Source organism: Pan troglodytes, chromosome 2, assembly GCF_028858775.2.
Source record: "Pan troglodytes isolate AG18354 chromosome 2, NHGRI_mPanTro3-v2.0_pri, whole genome shotgun sequence".
Lineage (NCBI taxonomy): Eukaryota > Metazoa > Chordata > Mammalia > Primates > Hominidae > Pan > Pan troglodytes.
The window spans coordinates 159,223,662-159,249,532 of NC_086015.1; the positions used below are offsets into that span (position 1 = coordinate 159,223,662).

The 25,871-nt window shown below is 39.4% G+C and overlaps 1 pseudogene; it reads left to right on the plus strand.

Moving 5' to 3' along the window:
- VN2R1P (vomeronasal 2 receptor 1 pseudogene) lies at positions 1-25,013 on the plus strand (annotated as a pseudogene).
- Positions 25,014-25,871: the final 858 nt, after the last annotated feature.

The window sequence follows — 25,871 nt, forward strand, 5'->3', positions numbered from 1 at the left end:
ATGGGGAGCTGCATATCTCAGGATGTGAGTCTCAGAGAAAGTGAAAAGGGACCTGAGACGTGAAGGAAAAGAAGTGAATCAGGGATGGGGCACAAGGGAGAAAGCCCCTGACACAGAGAATGTGCAGTGTATGGGGGTGAGGACAGACCTGGAGATAAAAGAGAGCATCACATATTTAAAGAACCAAAGGCAGGTTTATGGCGGATAGTGTATTTTGTGGTGGCAATGGGAGGGGGTGCTGCCAAAGAGGCAACTGGTTACTTAACTAGGGGCTGGATCAAGATGGACCTTTTAAGACCTATTGTGGGTGGATTTGACCTAAGGCAGTTGAAGAGCCTTTGCAAATGATCTGAGTCTTCTGATATATAAACTTAATATTAAGATGGCAACACTTCCAAAACTTGTGTTGATCAACTTGTGTAGATCAACTTGTGTTGATCTACAGATTCAACACAATCTCTGTCAGACTCCTAAGCTGGCTGAGGATTTCCAGAAATTGACAAGTTGATCCTGAAATGCACATGGAAATGGAAAAGACCTGGAATTGTTTAAACACTTTTGAAAAAGAATAAAATTGGAGGACTTACATTTCCTGATTTCAAAAATCACAACAAAACTACAGTAATGAAGGCAGCACAACACTGGCAAAAGGATAGACATATAGACCAGTGGAATAGAATTGAGATTATAAATCCTTACATTGGCAGTCAATTTATTTTTGTCAGGGATGCCACAATAATTCAATTCAATGTTGAAAATAATAGTTTTTCCAACCAATGGTGCAGAGACAGTTGGTTATTTATCAGAAAAGGAAAAAAAGGGAAAAAAGAAGTTAGGCTTTACCTTATGTCACACACAAAAATTAACTCAAAATAGATCATAATCCTAGATGTGAGAATTAAAATTTGAAAACATCTAGAAGAAAGCATATAGCGGCCGGGCGCAGTGGCTCACGCCTGTAATCCCAGCACTTTGGGAGGCCGAGGTGGGCGGATCACGAGGTCAGGAGATCGAGACCATCCTGGGTAACATAGTGAAACCCTGTCTCTACTAAAAAAAAAACCAAAAAACAAAAAACAAAAAAAACAAAAATTAGCTGGGTGTGGTAGCACATGCCTGTAATCCCAGCTACTCGGGAGGCTGAGGCAGGAGAATCGCTTGAACCCAGGAGGCGGAGGTTGCAGTGAGCTGAGATTGTGTTACTGCACTCCAGCCTGGCAACAAACCTAGACTCCATCTCAAAAAAAAAAAAAAAATCAGAAAGTATATAGCTTTCTCGGAGTCATTAGCTGTAAGGGAGGTGCCAATCAAGACCACAATGAGATACCACTTTATAAGCACTAGAAGGGTTATAATAAAACAGGAGAATAACAAGTGGTGGTAAGGATGTAGAGAAATTGGAACCCTCATACGTTACTAATGGGAATGTAAAATAGTGGAGCCACTTTAGGAAACACTTTGGCAGTTTCTCAAAATGTTAAACATAGAGTTACCATGTGACTTACCAATTTTACTCCTGAATGTGGGAGAATATATGTTTATATGAAAATCAAAATGTTGAAAACATATGTTTACACAAATACATGTATAAGAATGTTCATAGCAACATTGTTCATAACAGCCAAAGAGTGAAAACAATCCAAATCTTCATTAACAGATAAATGGATAAATAAAATCTGGTGTATCCATACAATGGAATATTATTTGGCAATAAAAAGAAATCAATAAAAAGGAAGAAGGTACCGATACGTACTAAAACATGAACAAACTTTGAAAATGCCATGTTAAATGAGATAAGCCAGTATAATGACCACATATTTTATAATTTCATTTATATAAATGTCCAGAATAGGAAATCTTTACCAACAGAAAAGTAGATTAGTGGTTATCTAGGGCTGGGGGTGGTAGTGGACAGAAAGGGGAATGATTCTCTATTCCAAAATTAGTCCATGGTGATAGTTGCAACTCTTTAAGTATACTAAAACCCATTAAATTGTACTTTTCAATTGGGTAAATTTTATGGTGTATAAATTATATCTCAATAAAGATTTTTTGAAATGAAGTACTAATATATACTACAACATGAATAAACTTTAAACTATTATGCTGTATCAATAAACCAGACACAAAACTCCCATATATTGTGTAATTCCATTTAAATAAAATGTCCAGAATGGACAAAACTACCAAGACAGAAAGTAGAGTAAGTGGTTTCCTAAGGCTTGGAGTGAGGGACAAATGGGACATAATTTTCCTTTTCATGATGATGAAAGTGTTCTAAAATTAGATTGCAGCAATGATTGCATAACTCTGTAAATATACTAAAACAATATTGAATTGCACATCCTAAATGGGTCTGGTGTGTGGTATGTAAATTATATCTCAATAAACTGTAAAAAATGTAAAAAGTGGTCTGGAGATTGATGTGGTCACTTTCTTTCAGTGTTGGAATACATTAAAAGGGAAGATTGGAGGCAGGCAGGCATACTTAATTTTTTAAGTGAGAATTACAGCTGGCCAGTTTTCTTTATTTCAAATTTTTTAAACAATAGATGTTTATTCTCTACAAGGCTGTGATTATAACAGTTTTCCAGCTTTAGTCAATTGCTTACCATCTTCACTATTTTTGTTGCAGCCGCAGCACACTATAGTTCTGTAACATGTAATGCTTCCAGGGAGAAAGAGGATGCTGTAGGTTCTGTATGGTAAGAGTTGCTGTTTTTGAGTCAGCTGATATTGAGGTAGGAGATTAATCAGGCTGTCAAATTGTTTTCCTGAAAATAGATGCAGCAGACGAGGTAGTAACCTGTGGCTTTCTCAATTCAGCAAGGTAGCTGTTTAAAGATTTTTATGCCTGCAGTGTCTGAGTGTCTTTCTCCTTTGCTATAATTGAGGGCTTTCTCTGTTTAGACACACAGGGGCTCTTCTGTAACAAGTGATTAGTACTGATGTGTTAAAAAATCCAAAAGCCTACTTTTTACACACCCCGAGGCCTCTCATGAATAACTTGAATATCATAATAACAACGCACTTATGAAAGTTGATTTATTTTTAGTCTTTTTTCCTTCTCGCAATAAAGATACAGGCAAGCCATAATGTCATAATGTCACAAAATTCATATTATAGGTAAACATTTTTTAGCTGTTGGAGACATACATCTAAAAAACCACAGTTGACTCTTGAACAACATGGGGGTTGGGGTGTTGACCCCCTCCCTGTGCAGTTGGGAATTTGTGTATAACTTTTGACTCCCCCAAAACTTAACTACTAATAGCCTACTGTTGACTGGAAGCCTAACCGATAACATGAACACTCAATGAACACATATTTAGTATACATATTAGATAGTGTATTCTTACAATAAAGTAAGCTAGAGAAAAGAAAATGTTACTAAGAAAATCATAAGGAAGAAAAAATATGTTTACTATGTATTAAGTTGAAGTGAATCATTATAAAGGTCTTCATCCTTGTCATTGTCACACTGAGTAGGCTGAGGAGGAGGAGGAAGAGGAGGTCTTGCTGTCTTGGGGTGACAGAGGCAGAAGAAAATCCACGTGAAAGTGGATCCATGCAGTTCAAACCCATGTTGTTTAAGGGTCAGCTGTAATATACAGTTTGCCAAGTAAAAACAGCAATTTAAATACATGTAACTAGGTGTTATGTTCATTTCTTGACTGGGTAGGATGGCTCTGCATAGGAAATAAAACAAAGTAGACTAGTGTGTTTATTCATCTGCTGGTATGGCATGAGCATTACCTAGGATTCCAAGTAACATAGAGAAATATAAAAGTCAAATGACATCTGACAAACTGTGCCTGACCAAATGACTGTGACCCAGCTGTAAGTGCACTGGGATGGCTGTAATGCCCCAGTTTCTCAGAAGCACTCAGCAGTGTTTATCTGCAGTAGATTTGGGGCTTGAGCTTTTCCTGGAAACCGTATAACAGCCTTTAAATATTCTTAGCCTTCGTTAATAATATGGATCCAGAGTCTTTAGGAGCTCAGGTGTTTTCTTTTGCTTGAAGGTGAAGACAAGTCTGGACAGAATGTGTTATTGTTCCTGGAAGGAAGCCTAACTTTCACCAGGGTCCTTGGAGAACCACAAGGATCAAACGTGTCTAGGGGAGTGAGGTAAAAACATACAGCTCGTAGTCTCAGGCCTAGGAGTCTTGGAGTGGACACATGGGATTAAACACCCATGGCCTTTTGCACCGACATTCATCTGGTGTTTTTTGCCTTGATCAGGGGTCCTTGAAGTCAGAGTCATGTGAAAATGGTAATTAGGTTCAAAGTATTATTGAGAAAACCATTTCACCTTGACAGTCAATGAAACAATTTGCTGCTGCTTGCTCTGGCAGCACACTATTAAGCTATCATTGAATCTGAGCCTTGGAATGGCTCACTCAGAACCATAACATTGCTGACTCTGTTAGGACCCTTAAGAAAAAAAGCTGTTTAGTCTGAAGCTCCCTACTTGGTGATGAGGGGCCTGAGGTCCAAGAGATGGAGAGAGGATCACACAATAAAAAAGCCACACCTCTAATTCCTGCTCCTGGACTTGGCCATGTCCTTTCTGTCTACCCCTAGGCCTCTGAAAGGATATGAGCTTTGGTGTCTGCACTTTAACATATGCTGCATCCGTGAGCTCATGATTCTTCATTTGTAAAGTGAACAAAACAAAACCAGCCACAGAGTGTGACGAGGTGTGAATTATCCATCACTGTGCATGCAATAAAGACCTTCTGCCTAAGAGCATGCGTGTTATTTTTCCTATGCTTTGTCTCATCTCTGATGAGTCCTACTACATTTGGAAGATGTAATCACCATGGCCCTGGTAAAATATACTATCATCCCGGGAATTACAAAAGCACTGGACACCAGATGCTGCTGCCCAAACCAGAAACCTCATCAACACTGAATTTAGTTCCTGACCTACAGGAATAATAAAGTATGTGAAAACAATTTGTAAAATGTAAAATGCAGTAAAAATGCTAGCTTTTTGTTCTTATTAATATAACATAAAATCATCTATTTTAATGATTTTTTTATAGGCCTGAGCACAGTTTTTCTTTTTTTACTAGAGGATTAAGACAAATCAGCTTTGGTGATAAACATACTTTGTGCAAGGGTAGCCCTTGACAACAAGAGAGAATTGCTCAGAAACAGCTGCCTTCTGGTAAGAAAGAGAGATCACAAATGAGGGAGGAATAGTTCCAAATAGGTCTGAGAAAAGCCATGGACTAAACCCTTACAGCTCAAGAGAGGGATTCTCAGGCTGTTAAGGAGGTGTATGTAGTCTATCACCCAGAGTGTCCTTTTATTTGGATGTAACCAAATTCTGAAGAGATTCCCCTGGGAATCAGTCTTTCCTTTAAGACTTGTCAGCATCATTTTGAAAGCCTGAGGGTGGAACCTGTGGAGCATCCACACTTTAGAAAACTGAGACTTGTGAGACATTTGACAGACTGTGATGTCACTCAGTCAGGGCCCAGGGCTATGTCATCTGCTAGCTCACTTGTGAAGGCAGATGGCTATGGGAAGACTGAAGCATGGGCCTAGGATTTCACCAGCAACTAGTAATGGGAGACCCTTTTTTGGGATTTCTCAGGTCAGGTGGAGATTACACTTAGACAACAAATAGGAAATCCTTCAGTGAGGATAAGGTGAAGGAGATGACCTTCCTGTGGAAGGGGAGGTGGGTCCCAGCTGACTGGTAATGTTAATAATATCAGCGTGGTGAATATGTGGGGAGTATAATTGTGTTGTAGAACAGATGGGGAATGTAGAAAAGAGTAAAGATGAAAAATTAAAATCACATAATATAGCACTGAAAAGCAATGCATGACTGTCATTTTGAACTGGAAATGAACACAGAAACATGAAAATGATTGGTTTGTTAAGGTACTGGGAAAGGTAATTTTTTTCCTTTCTTTTGACATCTGGTTTGCAGTGGTTTCTTTTAGTTCTTTTAATGGAAACGTATAGGTGAAAGACAGCTATAAAATATTGCTAAATTTTAGAAATGTAGAATGCCATTTTGTTTGTTGCTTTTAAAATTGGTTATCCTCACTTAAAGCATATTGTGAACTTTTCCCTAATTCATAAACATTTGTCCAAAATATGATTTAAATGGCTCCTTTGCATTACATCACGTGAATAAATCATAATTGATTTAAAAATTCCCCATTGTGTACATTTAGTTTGCTGCCTTTTTACTATTATAAATCAAACTGTAGTCGATATCCTTATACATCATGTTTGTGTGGATCTTAATTGCTTCCTTGAGATAAATACTTTGAGGTAAAATCACATGATCAAAGGGTATACAGATTTTTCATATATTGGTGGATTGTATTCTGAAAATATTTCTGTGAATTTATACTCTGAGGGGAAATGTTTGAGAGGGGCAAAGAGCAAGACGAGGGACCAGGAATCCATGGTGAGTTGACCTGGAGAAAGACTGGGGGACACCTCTAGGAGAGGCCTGGCAAGAAAGGGAGGAGAAGGAGCTCTCAGGAAGAAACCCAGGGACATAAGCCTCACCAGTGACAAACGCAGCAATGTGAGCTGAGGGCAACACTTCGCCTTAAAGTGTAGATTAAAGAAAATGATGCATACAAAAAATGTTCATTGACCTCTTACGGGCTTTACAAAAGTTTCTAAGGTAGTTTATTATCCCCTAGTCACAGAGGCAGGAAGGGAGGCACAGAAATTAAGTAAGTTTCCCACCACCACGCTAATGAAAGTGGCAGAACACAGACAAAAAATGATGTATGCCATTCCAAATCTCATGGTTTTCCACTCAACTTTTTCTATACTCTGAAGGAGAGAGGTTGGCCTGATGTCACCTTTTTTATACTCTGTGATGAAGCAGGATGCCCTTCCTCACCTTTGGGGCAAGAGAAGCTCCCACAAGAGAGGCTGAAGTGAGAATGATTGAAGCTGACATATGTTAAACAAGAAAGGAACAATTTCTAGAAAATGAAATGACTCTTTTAAATGCAAAACCCACTATTATATTATTATATATTATTTCTAGGTATAAAAGAGGCTTTTATGAGTCTCTTTTCAAAAGGATTGCTTAGCTCCTAGTCCAGATCCATAAATTGCAAGCGAGTGCGAGGTTCTCTGATTGATTGAGACATGACAATTATGTAGCAAATAGCAGCAAGTGGAGTCCCCTGGGATGAGGCACAGTCACTGTAAAGCTCTATCAAGGTGCCTCATTAAAACTTGTATAATTTCAACACTGGGCACTTCCCCCAAACTCACCTTATTAAAATGGTCACCAGAGGAAATGCTTGGTTCTAGAATTTCTTGCATTTTTATGGGCTGAATTGGGCTCTGAAGCCAAAGAAGAGAAAGAAGAAGAACGGACCTGCCGGTTGCTGGGCAAGTGTGTAGATGCCGAAAACCATTCCCTTGTTATTGGAGGACTGTTTCCTATTGACTCCAGGACCATCCCAGCAAATGAGTCTATTTTGGAGCCAGCATCAGCAAAATGTGAAGGGTAAGCCATTCTTTTAGCCTTCTTTTTACATCAGTTGCAGGTGGTGGGTGTAGGGGGTTAGAGTCTGGAACTGGCACCCGTGATACTAGCCTGGACCCCGACCCTATCTCTTTGATGCAGGATAGGTACTTCCTGTTACTAGGCCTCAGTTTCCCTTAGGTGGACATTCTAGGATTATTTAGAAACTGGAAAAGCTTGGTCTCAAGTGGGTCATTTTCCACTTCTGTATCTGAGACAGAAAAAAAGTGGATTTTATATGATGCAGAACATTGCTCCTCAGAGGGTGGTCTGTGGGCCAGCAGCATCAGTTTCACCCAAGACTGTTAGAAATGTAAAATCTCAGGCTACATTCCCAGACCTGTTGAATCAGAATCTGCATTTGAACAAGACCTCCTGGTGATTCATGTACACATTAAGATCTGAGAAGCCCTAATGCAGAGTTGCAGTGTTGCAGGTTTATTATTCATTGTTATAGACTAAACTCTCATCAAGTGAAAATACACAGTGTGGGAACACTAACTTATTTCTGAGCTACTGTTAATGGCAAGATTCTTTCAGCTGCTGTGAGGGTTCTGCCCTGCACTCCCCTAACTCCAAGTTGTCATGTAAAGAAATGGGATCCATGACTGATAATCAGAATTTGCTAGTAATCCATTATAATAAAGGCAAACATGTGTTAGATCACCCTCCAACTTCAGCTATAAAAAGAACACTAGAAATTAAAAATAAAACATTTATCCACCATTCTATGCGCATAACAAAGCAGATCTTTTCATTTTCCTATATGCTTTCTCAGCCCTTTATAAAAATGCATCCATAATTTGTGCATAGTTGTGACCACAGCACAGACACAATTTTATATTTAGCATTTTATATTGTGTAGGAAGCATTTCTATGATGCTGCATGGCTATTAAAATTGTAAATGCATATTGTAAAAAAATTTAAATAATTTCTTACACATTAAATCTTTGCTAATTACAGCTACTGTCCTTTGATTATATTTTATGCCCCATATTTGAGATACCATTAGTGGATGGAACAACCATAATGTTGTTGGCAGAAAGGATTGTAATCAGTCTCTACTTATCTTTTTCCTAGATCTTTTAATTCTTTTCTTACTGTGAAGCCAAAAGAAGAAAGATGAGAAAGGCTTTTGTTTACAGCTACATTATGGTAGACTCAGTTCATTATTTATCATAGTTTTTCTCTTCTTCAATCCTTAATAACATAAAATGAAAATGTAAAGTTTGGCAAAATATATGCCCTAATATTTCATAAACAGAATCATTTAATTTGTTGTCTGTTCTGCATTGGAACTTCTGAAGGTTATTTTCCTAGAAGGTTAAATGGAAAAGCCAATATACATGTTTTAAAATTAAACTCCACTCCTCCTCATTAAAAATAATTTGACATATACATTGTGGTTGCAATAGTGATGAGAAGTAACTACATCCCATTTTGAAAATAATTCACTTATCAGGAATATTTTGGGATTTGCATAATCAATACCATCAGGATTTGAGTGGCTACTGCTTGGCTTTACAATATGCATTTGATATATGTGTACATGAAAGAAAATACAATGTGCTTTTAATAAGTTAATAAGTGATATAAGACAAACCTACCCAATACAGGTATGTAAAACAAATAGTAGTTGCAGGAGTTAGGAACTGTGAAAACAGGCAAAGTACCAAATTTCTAAGCTGTGACTTCTTGTTTATTGTCAGGAAGAAGTGGAGAGTAAGATACAAGAGAGCACTAAGAGCACCACAGCCTTTAAGTTGGCTTTTAGTCCTAAAAATTCTACAGTTTATTGGCAAGTGACAGGGGCAGACAGTGACTATTAGTTATTCACCCAAAAGGATGAGTTATTTTTCAGTTGGTCCTTCTTGCTATAAGGGAATGGAAATGTGGGGAAGGTAGACAGAGAGAGGAGGACAGGACATTTTTGAAGAGAATTTAGGGAGAGAGCTTGCCTGATGAACTACCATAGTGGAAGATCAGAAGAGTCAGAGAATAGTACAAGAGGCAGAGGCATTTGGAATGACAAACAAGAAAGTGGTAAGTGCTAAGAGTTGAGAAAGAGAAAGATAAAAATGTATTGTATGGAAACAATAAGATTTACCTTCTTCAGAAAGTTGTAAGGAGTTGGCTCTGTTTTCTCTCATATTTTGAGAGATCACATATAAAGTTTTTCTCTAGAAAATATAACAAGTAAGGAAATGGAAGAAAGCCAGTTTGTCCCATAGGATGGAGGCCAGCAATGGGTACAGCTTCAATATTCACCCAGAAGGGGATATCTGGGAGCAGGAAACAGAAAAGGCCGACACTGAGGCCAGAGAGTCAGCAGGGCCTGTGGAGATGAGGGCCTGAGCTCAGAACCTGCCTCAGAGAGGTATCAGTAAGCTGATTTTAACCTCTTCATAAAATTGTGAGAAAATAAGCAATAGCATTTATTCACTTCATGTATTTGTTATTTGATTTTCTTGACACTCTGGACATTAAGAAAATTTTAAAAAAATTTGGATCTGGGCCTGTTTTTCTGGGATGAAGCTCTTGGGAAGAGAATGTTTCTTCAGTGCTAACTCATTCTTAGGTACAGAAGACATCCCATTTAATCTTAAAAACAGCTGGTTGTAGGGACATGGATGAAGATGGAAACCATCATTCTCAGCAAACTATCGCAAGGACAAAAAACCAAACACCGCATGTTCTCACTCATAGGTGGGAATTGAACAATGAGAACACTTGGACACAGGAAGGGGAACATCACACACTGGGGCCTGTTTTGGGGTTGGGGGAGGGGGGAGGGATAGCATTAGGAGATATATCTAATGCAAATGATGAGTTAATGGGTGCAGCACACCAACATGGCACATGTATACCTCTGTAACAAACCTGCACGTTGTGCACATGTACCCTAGAACTTAAAGTATAATAAAAAATGTATATATATATATAAACAGCTGGTTGAAGATGTTATGTCCACATTTCAGATGAGGAAACTAAGGCTCAAGAAAGTTAAATGGCTTACACAGGTCACATGGAAAGCATAGGGCAGAGTTGTGGGTTTATTTCAGGCTCTCAGAATCAGCCAAGTGTTTTGCATGTCCACCTTAAGAATATTTTCCAAATGGATAAATGCTCCTTGAAAAAAGGATTCTGGGTTCGGATAAAATTGGGTAACTACCAAGACATCATAAAACATTTAGGATACGACAAGCATTGTGAATGTCTAAGAAAGGGCTAAGCATGCAGCACTTTCCAAATTTATTTGATATCATAACTCTTCATTTGGGGAACTCTGCACTGCCTCACATTGCCTCACGTGTAGAAAGTTGGTTTAGTTGGTGCATGTGCAAGTGCAATGAGCTGTACAGAGGAGGTAGGTAGTAGAAGCAGTAAAGCAAGTTGTCTCTACAATAGACAGGAGTTCTGGGGTATATCAGAGCTCTTTGGGACACAAAGAGCACCTGCCATCAGGATTCCATCACAATAGAAGAGAAGGAGTGGAAGATGAGTTAGTGGTTGGGGTCTGCAGGGCAGATTTCACAAAAGGATGAACTAAGCTGGGTGGTCTCCCATTTCTAAAATTTCTATTTCTTTCCATTTCTAAAATAGCTTCTATTTCTTTGCTGAGACTTGTATTTTTACATTTGCTTTAAGAGGGTTTTCCCTCACCTTATGGAACAGTGTTGTAATAGCTGCTTCAAAATCTACGTCTGATCATTTGGCAGCCCAGTCATCTCAGGGTTGGTGTCTACTGATTGCCTCTTCTCTTAAAAGTGGTTGCATGTGGTCCGGGCAATCTAAAAAGCCAGTTCCTGGTTCTCAATGTGGATCCGTTTTGTAAGGGTGCAAGGCATTGTGTGTATTCTGCTTGTCTCCAAGCTTGATTTGTCTGAAACCCAAATTGCTCATCTTTGTGTTATAAGACTCAAATGTTCTTCAGCATTTTAATGAATCCATCCTAAATATATGTTATGAATATCAGAAACATTTCATGTCTTAAAAGTTTTTGATATAGTTCTTCAAAATTAGAGCCTATATAATTCATTTTCACGTATAGGAGTCAACTGTTTCCTCCCATCTCTACCTCAGTGTTTTCCGAGCCTCTCTACTCCTCCACGAGACGCAACTTCTCCAGTGGGAGAGTTCTCACAGGAGGCCTGGCCTACAAGGTACTTAGCAGCCAGGCTGAGCCTAAGCTGGATAATTTCACTTTGGCATTGTTAACCTTCACCTATAACTGATATAGAAATTCAAGTTGGAGTTTGGAGAAATTTCATTCTGAAACCCACAATTTTAACAATAGGCTAATTTTGGCCGGCCATCAGTTAAAGTATGGCCAGACTTTAACTATGACTTTAACTGATCTTAAATATGGCCAGAGAGGAAGATTTGCTATTATTTGGAAAATGTTGCTTAGAAAAGAGAAAGGCAGCAAAATGGAAGGAGGAAGGGAGTATTTTAATTTTGTTTTCATTAATCTAAACAAAGGTAGGACATAGAGAAATTTCCTGAGGAAAAAATGTATGCATTGTATAATAATACTGTGAATATCATAATGGAAATCAATGAATCAAAAAAAATCACCCCAAATTCCACCTTTCCAGTAATTATCTTGTGCTCATTTAAAAAAATTTCCCTGTTAATCCTTATCCAAATGTTAGTATAATTTATACATGTAGTTTTAATTATAGTATGGAAACAACTTTGCATACTGCACGTTTCACAATATTATACATATACTGCTGTGTAATTTCTCTAATAGTTTTAAAATAACAAAAAACATTTCCATCATGTAAGTTCTTTCCAGTTTTTCAATATTATAAATAATTCTGTAATGAACAATTGGGGCATATTGCTTTTTCCTTTGGGAAAAACAGTTTGTTCAAATAAATTTTCATGGATGGAGGAATTACAGCCAGTGCATATTTTTCTAGTTCTTGAAATGTATTGCTATTCTAGTTTAAAAATGATATTGCTATATTTATTTCAAAAATATATATTGCCATTAGTGTAAATTTGGAAACTAAGTATCTTAGGATGATAAAGCCCTTCATGTTCTGGCACCTTCTGGTTTTCCAGTTTCCCCTTTCATTGTGCCACAGCCACTCCCACACTGTCTCTTCCAAACATACTGGTCTTTGCATTCCTTGAATGTGACATGTTCTCTTGTTGTAACGCCGTCGGGCATGCTGTTTGCAGCACTCTTCCCCTGTTCTTCTGTCGTCCTTTAAGCCTCAGCTTGGCTGTTAATTCCTTCAGAGCTGGGTGCCCCTTCTTTGTATTTCATAGCTCCCAGGCTTAACCCATCACTGTTTTTATCATTTTGTGCTGAAATTGCATGGCTACTTTTCTATTTCTTTGCTTAGACAATGCTGTGTTTATCTTGTTCCCGACTGTATTTACAGTATCTATCACCAGAGGAACTCAATAACTACATATTAAATGAAAAACAAAACAAAACTAAAAACCCAATTAAAGAAACATGGAGAAAAATTCCACCCTGCCAACAGGGCTATTTGCTATCACATATTAAATTTAAAAAATACTTATTGAATAGAAGACATAGAGTTAGATACTATAGCTACAGAAGATAGTAAGGAAAGAAGGTCTTGGGGAAATTGCTCTCAAATAGGTTAAGATTTGGTTAACACTGGGAAGATAGAGTTTGCAATTAAATGTTAAATGTTTTTCTTAATGGAGAAGGAATTAAAAAGCAAATGTGGTGATGGACTGCAAGAGAAATACATTCCCCTTTTAGTGGCTAGGAAATGGAAAGGGGGAGGTATTTTATTTATGGTTATATCTAGGAGTGGTAGGAAAAAGACATCTTCAGTTAAAAACCTCTTAACGTTAACAATGAAATTACGGACGGAAAAATTATTGTAATTGGAGTCATAGTATATATAAATTTTATGTACTGCTTTTAGGTGCTCCTAGCATAAGTATTTCCTTGTATTTACATAACTTTTATAATTATAATTAATGTCCAGAAAAAAGCAAAAGAAGGTAAGTTGGAGAGAGAGGAGACTCATACGACACCAGGGACTTCCAATTAATGGGGAAAATGTATTGAGGGATTATTGGAGGCCCTGTTTGGTGGATAGAATTATGAATATAAGAATATTTTTGTGAAAAGATATAGGAGTTTAAGGAGATTATAGCATATGAAAGATATACAGAGTGAGAAAACATCCAAAAATTGTACTTTTCAGCCCAAATCAATCAACGATGAATATGATTCATACTTGAATCTTTCAAGTTTGTAATATCATTTAAGAAAAACTAACATACTCAGAAAAGTGAGGTGCCCGCTGATGTTCTGGCAAAATGCTTTAAAAGCTGCTTTTCCCCTCAAAGATCCACCTAATCACCTACAAAGTCTATTTCTTTTTCAGGTTTAACTTTCAGAGATTCCGCTGGAGGTAAGCCATGATCCACATGATCAAGGAGATTAATAAGAGGAAGGATATTTTGCCCAACATCACTTTGGGCTATCAGATCTTTGATACTTGTTTTACCATCTCCAAATCAGTGGAAGCAGTCTTGGTATTTCTTACAGGGCAGGAAGAAAACAGGCCCAATTTTAGAAACAGCACTGGAGCATTTCCGGCAGGAATTGTTGGAGCAGGTGGATCATTCTTATCAGTTCCTGCTTCAAGAATTCTAGGGTTATATTATTTGCCTCAGGTATCTCCGATTATTGTGCTGGGTACTAACTTAAAAAACAACAACAACACAAACCATGCTTGTGGAAATTGCAGCAGATAGCAAGGTGCTCAGGTGAGGCTGAGTTAAGTTGCAGAGACAAACAGGGATGGTGGTGATGCTGCTATCCCTAATTACTATGTTCAGTCAGGCCTTAGCAAGTGTGAATTGATGTCTACTTAGAGGCGACTTGAGACTCTTCTACATCCCTTGGCATGCTACTTTAATTTTTGGCTTGAGATTGTGACCCAGTGATTTGTTTGTTGACAACTCACTAGTCATAATACTCTATAGCACTGTGTGGAGCACAGTGTAGGTGATCAATAAATATGTGTTGGTTGGTCAATGGATGGTATAAGAAACTCACTTTGTTTCTTGCCTATATTAATGCTTATTATTCATGACCGTTTTGATTCATGCACTAACATGCTGAAGCGGGCCTGGGAATTATGCAAGATGGCTAGGGTTTTGAGGATGCTAACTTTACAGGTTATTTTAAATTCGGAGACAATGACACATTTCAACATAAGAAGAGATTATTTTAGGAAAAATTGATTATTAAGGAAATATAAATATAGCTCTATCATTATTTCTAATGATGGATCATTATAGTATCAGTTGTCATGACTTATTAATGTGAATGATGATAAGCTTATTTGTGTTGCTGAAGTAATGAAAGAATTTGAAATAATTGTATAAAGTAGCATTTCCAGAGTATTTCTTATAAAGCTGCACATACGGATGTAGAGGGAAGAGGAAAGTACTGAGAAATAGAACCAAGAAGAGAGGTTGGGTGACACAACTGACACCTTAGGTGTGGGCTTCGTGCAGCTCAAACTGCTGCTGCTGTGAGCTCTGTCTTCCAGGTACTGGCTGGAAACCTCTAGATAGATTTTCTCATTAAATGCTTGTAGTAAATATCCAGCAAAGGTAAAAGAAATCTGTATGATGAACATTTTCACATTTGTTATCTCATTGAATATATTGAGCAATCTTAAAATGTAGATATCATTACCCTGATTTCACTTATAGGGAATCTGAGGTTCAGAAGGTTTAAGTAACTTCTCTAAGATCTTACAGTGATAAAATATATATCCAGAATTAGATATCACGTGTCTCTGCTTCTTAAATAAGATTATTTCCTACATAGGGCTTCCAATGTTGCTGCTTGCATGGTTCCAAAGAAGAATGTAAACTTTAGCCATTGGAGTGAAAATAGGACATGGGGTAGAAGAAACAGGAAACAAGAATATTCTGGCACTCATGAAGAAATTGACAATCTTGAGCTATGGAATTATAATATGGGCGATCCTATTGAAGGTGGTGTGTTAATATTATATCATGAGATGGGAATGTGATGGGATAGGGAAAAATGTGTCCATATGTTCTTAACTGTAGGGTCAGTGAGGTTGAGGGTAAGCTACAGTGGAAATGCATATAAAGTGGTGAGGAATTCATGATCATTTGACCTCTATTCTTAAGTTCCCACTATTGGAAAATACATACAGAGATCACTGGCAAAATGGGAAAAAGTGTCTCTTCATTTATCTAGACAAATGCCTATAAAATTAGGGCTTCTATCTCTGTTGGATGACAGGGCTTAGATGCGAGGCTAAAGTGGTGCTTTCTACCACCTTTCTCAAGTTAAGTCTTGGGATCTACATACTCATAAGTTTTTCTCCTGGCAGAGAAAAACAAGGAAAGAAAAGTGGTGATAGGAGGGAGGGAAGGGAGGTGGAAGATGAGGGGTGGAGGGAGAGAGAGAGAGAGAGAAGAATTGGGCTTGTCAAATGGATTGTGGGTCTACTCACTCCATCATCCATGTGGATGAGAAGTAAAAGCTGAGGAAGAGCCTGGATGGCTTGATTCACTCCCCTTGTCTGTGGGGTGCATAGAAGAAAAAGCAAATGGCCTCCTTTTCACTGCTGTGATCCCACTTGTGAAAAGTAGGGCATTGAATGTCGTATTAATAATCAGCTCCTCCGATTTCCTTGGGGTATGGGGAAGTGGATTTGAAAGAGTCCATAGGGAGGCCCAAAGTGTTCCCTCCAACACTCTACCCTCCCATCCACTGAGCAAGGAAAGGACCAGAAATCCTTTTGTCTAAAGAAAGATATGAAAATAAAGGGAGAAGAACTGTTAAGTTCCCTCCCTCCCCAATAAAAATATTCTGAAAATGTGTAATTTGAGATTTGGCTATTGCTTTCTAATAGCTGCATGAATATTTTCAATAGTAGGTGGGCTATGCCTCTACCTGTGTGATTCTTAGTGACAAATACCAGTTTCCATCTTGTCTTCGTGTAATAGCCAGCGATAAGATCCAGTCGAAGGCTATGGTAAAACGTATCCGACACTTTCACTTTCTCACTCTGTCGCCCAGGCTGGAGTGCAGTGGTGCCATCCTGGCTCATGGCAACCTCCGCCTCCCAGGTTCAAACAATCCTCCTACCTCAGCCTCCTGAGTAGCTGGGATTACAGGTGTGTGCCACCATGCCAGACTAATTTTTGTATTTTTAGTAGAGACAGGGTTTCGCCATGTTGCCCAGGCTGGTCTCGAATTCCTGGCCTCAAATTATCTGACCACTTCGGCCTCCCAAAGTGCTGGGATTACAGGTGTGAGCCACTGTGCCTGGCCCAGTACTATAGAGCTTTGGATAATCCAGTTCCATGTTTACTTCCGGATGAACTGTAGAGTTACAGTAAATCGATAGGGTAGTGAAAAAGAATTGGCAATTTCATTTTCCATGTGAATCTCAGAATGGAAGAACCAGGAAAAGTGAGAGAGATGAAAGTGATGTCAGCATAGCCAGAGAATGCTTTTTGTTTGCTGACACAGGACTTTCTTTTGGAGGAAAGGGTGTCTTTTTTCATCCTGTTTATTTTTCACGTATCTTCCCTCTTGAGCTCAGATCTGAGATCCCCAAACAGTCTTCCAAATCATGCTGGGAAAGCATCTAAAAATAAGTGAAAAAAAGCCTCAAGATTTCTGAGTTCCTATGCTGTACCAGACACCTATGAGATCTTTGTCTGTCAGACTATTCCTCTCTGCTTTCTATGTGTAGCAATAAACATCTATAGACTTATACATGCTCACAAAAGAATACAGATATGCACACATACACAGTAGTTTATTGGTCTATCTTTAAGCAGCATTTGAATATATTTTGGGTAGATGTAAAAATAGCCACTTGTCAGTGTTTACCACTGTAGGGGCCAGAGCTCTCTGCAGCATTTTATGCCTTTGATCTAGAACCTGCTCTGCCCAATACAGTAGGGCTTAACCACAGATAGGTTGTTTTTGTTTGTTTGTTTGTTTGTTTTTTTTAGACGGAGTCTCGCTCTGTCGCCATGCTGGAGTATAGTGGTGAGATCTCGGCTCACTGCCACCTCTGCCTCCTGGGTTCAAGCAATTCTCCTGCCTCAGCCCCCCTAGTAGCTGGGACTACAGGCGCACACCACCATGCTCAGCTAATTTTTGTATTTTTAGTAGAGACGGGTTTTCACCATGTTAGCCAGGATGGTCTTGATCTCTCAATCTCGTGATCCACCTGCCTCAGCCTCCCAAAGTGCTGGGATTACAGGTGTGAACCACCACGCCCGGCCACAGATGGCTTTAAAATGCAAATTAATTAAAATAAAATAAAAGGAAAATTCAGCTCTTAGTCACATTAACTACATTTCAAGTGTTCAATATCCACATGTAGCTAGGAGCTACCATATAGAACAACAGAGATATGTAACACTTCTGTCATTGCAGAAAGGACAGAGCTGCCCTAAGTCTAGGCTATAAGCCATCTTATGTGGCCCAGAGCTCTCTCCGAATGGTGAGCTACTTGATGAATGGGCTTGAGACTTCACTTTTGTATTCTTTTTGGTAGGTATATAGTAGGTCCCCAATATACCGTTTTACATGAAAAGGAAGATGTTATTCTTTGCATATACATGGTTCAAAGAATGCTTGCTCTACTGAAAATTGACAGAAAAATAGTAAAATCTAATAATAGATTTTTCTTTTAATAATCTTCATTAGGGTACAGTAATTTATTTTTCTTATCTTTTACTGTAAAATTGGGATTGTTTGTATAATGAAATTGCTTCAAATGTAATTCAATACAAATTTACTAAGCATCTACTATAAATCCAACTCTGGGTTAAACATTGCAAAAATAAGGCCACTGCCCCTAATTAACTGAGCAAATATTTGTTGAGAACAGTAGCATATGTGCATAGGAACTGAGGATACGTCAGTGTGCAAAACAGAACAAATCCCGGCCTAATGGGATTAACATTTCAGTGGAAGGAAGTAGGCAACAAACAAGACAAATAGAGACATTATACTGTATCTTAAAGGATGTTAATGTCAGGGAGAAACAAATAGCAGGACTGAGATAGGGAGTGCTGTGGGAGTGTTGCACTGAAATTCCATATAGTGTAGTCAGGGAAGGCCTCGCTAGAGCGACATTTGAACAGAAATTCAAATGAAAGTGTGTTCATGCATTATCTAGGGGAAGAATATTTCCAGCACAGGGAACAGCACCTTCTAAACCCTGAGGCACGTGTGGTTGGCACTTTGGAGGAACAGAAAAGAAGTCAATGTGGCTGGAAAGAGTGAAAGAGAGGGAGAGCAGGAAAGGAGGTGAGAGAGGTTAGAGAGGGACAGATCATGCAGGGCCCTGTTGGCTTTTGAAGGACTTTGGTTTTTACACTGAGTGAGAAGGGAAACCCTGAAAATCTTGACAGAGGAGGGCCATGATTTGACTCAGGTATCATTCTGTTTGCCATACTGCAAATCAGTGGAAGGAGTGGGGTGGAGGGGCAAGAACAGAACCAAGGAGACTGTTAAAAGACCATAAAATCATCCAAAATAATGAAGGTAGCTTGGCCCAGGATAGATGTGATGGAGGTGGCAAAAAGTCATTAGATTCTGGATATCTTATGGATATCTTATAGGTAGAAGACATCAAATTTGCTGACGGATTGGACCTGGAAGTGTTACATGAAACAATTAGAGGACAATACAAATAATGATTTAAGTCATAATGGTAAACTGAGTCTGGTGGTTGGTGAGAAGGTGGACTTGAGTGGAAGAGAGGGTCCATACAGGCAAGTAATATCAGGTTGGAGATGATGGATAGGAAAGGTGGTGTTGGTGACAGAAATGAGGAATAGGGCTTATGGGATAGTTCTGTACGTGTTGAACTTGAGGTGATGGTGGAATCTTAATGTAGGAACATATGGGAAGTTTAGAATATGGAATTAAATAGAGATCAGGTGGGAAAGGTTGGTGTTAGAGATCAAAATTTGGGAGTACTTCTATAGAGATACTGGTTGAAGACAAGAGAATGAAGGACCTGCTTTACAGTAAGAGAGAAAACCAGAGGACCAAGGACCAAACCCAGGACCCAAGGGAAGCCAAGGTAGCTTGCATTTCAAGGAGGGGCTGATCAAAAGTGTCAAGTATTGAAGAAAGCTGAAGGAAAATGTGGCCAGAGGAAAATCTCTCAGACGTGGCAAGAAGAGTTTTAGTGAGGTGAGTGAGTTGGCAGCTAGATCACAGAGGTTGAGAAGGGAAGGAATACTGAGAAATGGAACAAAAAGGTATCAGCTCATTGTTAATGATACTAATAGGCCAGGTGCGGTGGCTCACTCCTGTAATCCCAGCACTTTGGGAGGCCGAGGCAGGCGGATCACAAGGTCAGAAATTCGAGACCATCTTGGCTAACACGGTGAAACCCCGTTTCTACTAAAAATACAAAAAATTAGCTTGGTGTGGTGGCGGGCACCTGTAGTCTCAGCTACTCGGGAGGCTGAGGCAGGAGAATGGCATGAACCCGGGAGGCGGAGCTTGCAGTGAGCCGAGATGGTGCCACTGCACTCCAGCCTGGGCAACAGAGGAAAAAAAATGATAATAATAATCATAAGGGAATATCAAGAGCTCTTTCCAGAAGACTGGATCAGGGCAAGGAATTCTAGTTCATTCTGTGATGATTTTATTGTTCATCTTTCAGAATTTGAGAATGCCTTGCTATCACTCCTTCCTGTAATAGCTACTCCTTAAGGTGCATTTAAAATATGATTTTACAGATATATATGTATAAAACATATAAGAAGCTTATCTATTGTGTATACATACTTCTGTAATGTTATGTACCATAACCTAGCTCAGAGATTGGTAATATTTTCTATGTTATTTAATTCAGATTTACTCTGGAAAACTCAACATATGAAAATTCTGATTTCTAAAATAAATATAAGTGTAATCATGCATCTTCCAAAATGATTCTTTGCTTAATGGAAAAGCATTTTGTTTCTTAAACAGGAAACTCCCTAATGGATTAAGAAACAAACTATTTACAAACCTTGCATTTATTCTGGGTTTCAAGGTACACATCCATGTAGAATGTAAAAGGAGGCCTGGGTTTACTACTGAGATTTTGAAATTCGTTTAGCAAGAAAATATTTCAATGCTATGCCTTGTCTGCTTTTCCTTTTGCCCTCCCCATTTTTCTGATAAAGCAGATCTTTCACTGTTCTTTTCTACTGACCCTTCATGACACAGCTTTGATTTTAAGACTATTTTGGGATGATCTTGCAGAGGGAAAATATTTTTTAGGCTTTCAAGATGATTCTTGGAATCATAGGTCCTTCACAAGCAGGAACAGACCTGTCAAATGATCTCATCCCCAGAGTCCTGTAGGCATGGAGCCTGGTCTGGATCCCCAAGGTTAGAAAGAAGAGGCTTAGAATTAGCTTTGCATTTCTAGACTCAACACCGAGACTCTCCTTTAGCAAAATTCTTCTCTACGTTCTCCATGTTATTATTTTCTTTGTTCATTATCTTCACTCAGGCATCCTGGGTTTCCCAGGAAATCGCAAAGCTTCCATGGAAATTCAAATGGAAACTTTCTCAGCCTCATGAGTACTAGAGACAAAGGGCTTTGTTAATACATCATGTTTGTCTTTGCTAGCTTCCCCATTCAGTGTGTACTGATGTGTGTCCTCCTGGGACTCGGAAGGGGATTCGTTCAGGGGGAACCAATATGCTGCTTTGACTCCATCCCATGTGCTGATGGACACGTGTCACGGAAACCAGGTTGAGATGGTAATTTCTTCATTGATATGAGGATGCTATTAGATCAAACATGTTTTTGCAAAGAAGGCCTAAGGAGCCTTCTTTATAAATAGGTGTGAATAACTTATAACAAAAATAATTAAAATCCATCAAATTATTGGATGTTTTGTGCACTGTGAAAAAAAGCATAGTATTGTGTTTCAGTTCTAAAGCTGCTACAGTTGGGAAAATACCTACAACCTTGAAGTTAATAGAGGAAAATGCAAAATAAAATATATGAAATGTGAAATATGAGTAGGATTCATAAAAAATATTTAAAATTATTTGTTTCTGAAATAAATTAAATGCTAGTTATATTCATAATTGGAAGACAGGGGACTTATAGTACTATGTTTTATTGAATTAGCTCTAATTTGGAGTTATAAGATCTAAAATTTCATCTCTAAAGGCAATTGGCTTAAGGTCATAAGTACTCAAAATTTGTAGGACATATGATTTCTGTAACTACTGCTCTATGAATTCTTCACTATGGCCTGCCAAATTGCTGCTCTTTATGACCAGAATTTTAATTGGGTTTAGTGTGCTCGGTCTTGTGAAACATGTCGGAGCAGGTTTATTTTTATCTCTACCTTCTGTTAAAGATAACACAAAGTGTACTTGTCTTTTGTCAAATGGCCCTCAATAGCAATTCTTTATAAAAGAATTTTGAGGGCCAGGCGCAGTGGCTCACGCCTGTAATCCCAGCACTTTAGGAGGCCGAGGAGGGCGGACACGAGGTCAGGAGATCGAGACCATCCTGGCTAACACGGTGAAACCCCGTTCTCTACTAAAAAAATACAAAAAATTACCGGGCGCGGTGGCAGGCGCCTGTGTCCCAGTTACTCGGGAGGCTGAGACAGAAGAATGGTGTGAACTCGAGAGGCGGAGCTTGCATTGAGCTGAGATGGCGCCACTGCACTCCAGCTTGAGCTACAGAGCGAGACTCCGTCTCGGAGAAAAAAAAAAAAAAAAAATTGAGAATATATCATTTTCCCAAAATGGAAAACAAGAACTATGTAACCTGAACAACTCCTTGGACCCTACACAGCCCAGTCTCTGCATAGAGTTACATCCAGGGAAGTCCAGTACAGCAGTTAAAAGTGATTAAACAGGAATTGCAATCTTTCCTGCATCTTTCAAAGAACATTAAAGAGATCAATTTCACAGTCTACTATAAACTCATATCAAATAGCCTTTTCTTATGTTCTGACATTCTCCCTTAGGGCCTCCACCCAGCTAAATGCTCTAAACCTTCTCAGTAAGCACCATGTAGGTTCTTTTCCTTCTCCTTCCCCTTACCCATCTTCTTCTCTTTCTCCTTTTGTCTTTCTCCTCCTCCTCCCCCTCCTCCTCCTTCTTCTCCCCCTCCTCCTCTTCTTCCCTTCCTCCTTTTTCCTCCTCCTCCCCCTCCTCCCCTTCCTCCTCCCTCCTCCTCCTCCTCCTTCTTCTTCTTCCTCTCCTTCTTGTCTTCCTCCTCCTCCTTCTTCTTCCTTCTTCTTTCTTCTTCTCCTCCTGCTCTTTCTTCTTCTTCCTTGTCCTCCTCCTCCTTCCTCTTCCTCCCCCCTCCTTCTTCTTCTCTTTCTTCCTCCTTCCTCCTCCTCCCCCCTCCTGCTTCCTCCTCCTCCTTCTTCTTATTCTTCCTTCTTCTCTTTCTTCTTCTCCTCCTCCTTCTTCTGCTTCTTCCTTGTTTTCTTCTTCTTCCTCCTCCTCTTTCTCCCCCTCCTCCTCCACTGCTGCCCCTTCCCTTCCCTTCCCTTCCCTTCCCCTCCCCTCCCCTCCCCTCCCCTCCCCTTCCCTCTGAGTCGGAGTCTTGCACAGTCGCCCAGGCTGGAGTGCAGTGGCACCATCTTGGCTCACTGCAAACTCAGCCTCCTGGGCTCAAGTAATCCTCCCACCTCAGCCTCCCAAGTAACTGGGACTACAGGCACACACTATCACTCCCGGCTGATTTTTTGTATTATTTGGCAGAGACAAGGTTTTGCCATGTTGCCCAGGCTGGTCTCGAACTCCTGGGCTCAAGTGATCCACCCACCTCAGCCTCCCAAAGTGCTGGGATTACAGGTCTGGGCCACTGTACCTAGCCTTGTTTTCCTTCTTATCCTCAGTTACTCTCTACCTATTCCTTCAAATCTGCATCTGGGGGGTGAAGAGGGGAAAAGCTCTGAGTAAGCAAAGACAAAATTCTCTTTCATAAGGGTGATATTGAATGAAAGACAGAAAACATTTGTATTTTAATCAACCTTATTCCTGTTACAATTCTCTCAATTGTTTTGCCTCAGTAGCTTTAATTTTTTTTTTTAACTTTTTTTTTCATTTGTGGATTGTTTTTGGGTTTACGAGGATACATACCACTCTTCTCAATTAGCTAACTGGAGTAGTAAGAAAGAAGCTTGTTACTGGAAAAGGCCAATGCAGAAAAGCCTGAAACTGAGAAGCGAGACTGACTTTCCAAAACTGAAAATAATTCTCAATCTGTAACATTATCTGTACACTCTAAGGTCATTTTATCACTATTTCTGTTGAGATATTATATATTCTATACAAAGGGGTTTTCAAGAAGTCCCCACTCTAGAACTATGAGGGCTCTGGGGTATTCACAGTGGAAGGGGACAATTGGATTTCTTTACAGTCAATTCTCTGTTCTTCATTCAATAGGTGAAAGGGAGTGTGAACAATGTGGTGAAGACTATTGGTCAAATGTACAAAAGAGCGAGTGTGTGCTGAAAGACGTGGAATACCTTGCTTATGATGAGGCCCTGGGATTCACACTTGTCATTCTTTCTGTCTTTGGGGCATTTGTGGTCTTGGCAGTCACAGCTGTGTATGTGATACACAGGCACACTCCCCTGGTGAACGCCAATGACTGGCAGCTGGGCTTTCTCATTCAGGTTTCTCTGATCATCATGCTGCTGTCGTCCATGCTTTTCATTGACAAGCCACACAACTGGTCCTGCATGGCTGGCCAGGTCACTCTGGCACTGGGCTTTTCTCTTTGCCTGTCTTGCCTTCTTGGAAAGACTAGTTCACTGTTTTTAGCCTACAGAATTTCCAAATCCAAAACTCAACTTACATCCATGCACCCCCTTTATCGGAAAATCATTGTGCTAATCTCTGTTCTAGCGGAGATTGGCATATGTACAGCCTACTTGATATTGGAACCTCCCATGGTATACAAGAACATGGAACCTCAAAATACAAAGATCATTCTGCGATGCAATGAAATTTCCATAGAGTTTTTGTACTCGATGTTTGGAATTGATGCCTTCCTAGCCTTGCTATGCTTTCTTACAACTTTTGTGGCTCGCCAGTTACCAGATAATTACTATGAAGGAAAATGCATCACCTTTGGGATGCTTGTCTTTTTCATCATTTGGATCTCTTTTGTCCCTGTTTATTTGAGCACCAAAGGCAAGTTCAAAGTGGCTGTGGAAATATTTGCAATCTTGGCATCCAGCTATGGCTTGTTGGGTTGTATATTTGCTCCTAAGTGCCTCATTATTTTGCTGAGGCCAGAGAGGAACACCAATGAAATTGTTTGTGGAAGAGTCTCCACCACAGATAATTGCATCCAACTGACCTCAGCTTTTGTGAGCAGTGAGCTTAACAATACCACAGTGTCAACTGTTCTGGATGACAGAGTTTTGATTTACATGTGTCCTTTGAAGCTGCAATGATGATGTGGTTCAACATTCCCTTTCAGGATGCTCCTACAGCAGCTGCCTAATACTCTCAGGTAACATTGAGGATTTGGGTTCTGGTGGTGTAGTCTTAGCATGGTATATCAAATCTTGTACTGTAAGATAGCATTTAGCATGAATCAGAATGCCTTTTACTATTGAAATTAAAAACTATTTTATTCAAGCATTTCAAAATACTTTGGTGTAAGGACTGTGTAGTAGAGGATATGGTAGGAGCCAGTTATCTAAAATGATAGATAAGTCTGGGTGTGTTGGCTCACGCCTGTAATCCCACCACTTTGGGACACCAAGGTGGATGAATCACTTGAGGTCAGGAGTTCAAGACCAGCCTGGGCAACATGGTGAAACCCTGTCTCTACTAAAAATACAAAAATTAGCAAGGAGTGGCAGTGCATCCCCGTAGTCCCAGATACTTAGGAGGCTGAGGTGAGAGGATCACTTAAACCTGGGAGGTGGAAGTTGCAGTGAGCCGAGATCGCACTACTGCACTCCAGCCTGGGTGACAGAGAGAGAGACACCATCTCAATTTAAAAAAAAAAAGACAAAAATTTAGCTCTTGAATGTTCTCGTTCTTATATCATGGATGTCTGATCTAGAAATTTACCTAAAACAAAATCACTTAGTGGGGACCAAGAGAGACATTTTGTTCTACATTCTGTTAATGTATCTCTGAAATACACAGCTTTTCTCTGATTGAGGTAAGAATTATAGCCCATGGAGCAGGGGGTTTGGAAGATAATTCATGTTTCAAAGGACTCTGTGACATACAGAGAATATTGAAGGAATTGCGATGTCAACAAAACTCAGTTTTTTTCTTGAACACATATGGAAGTA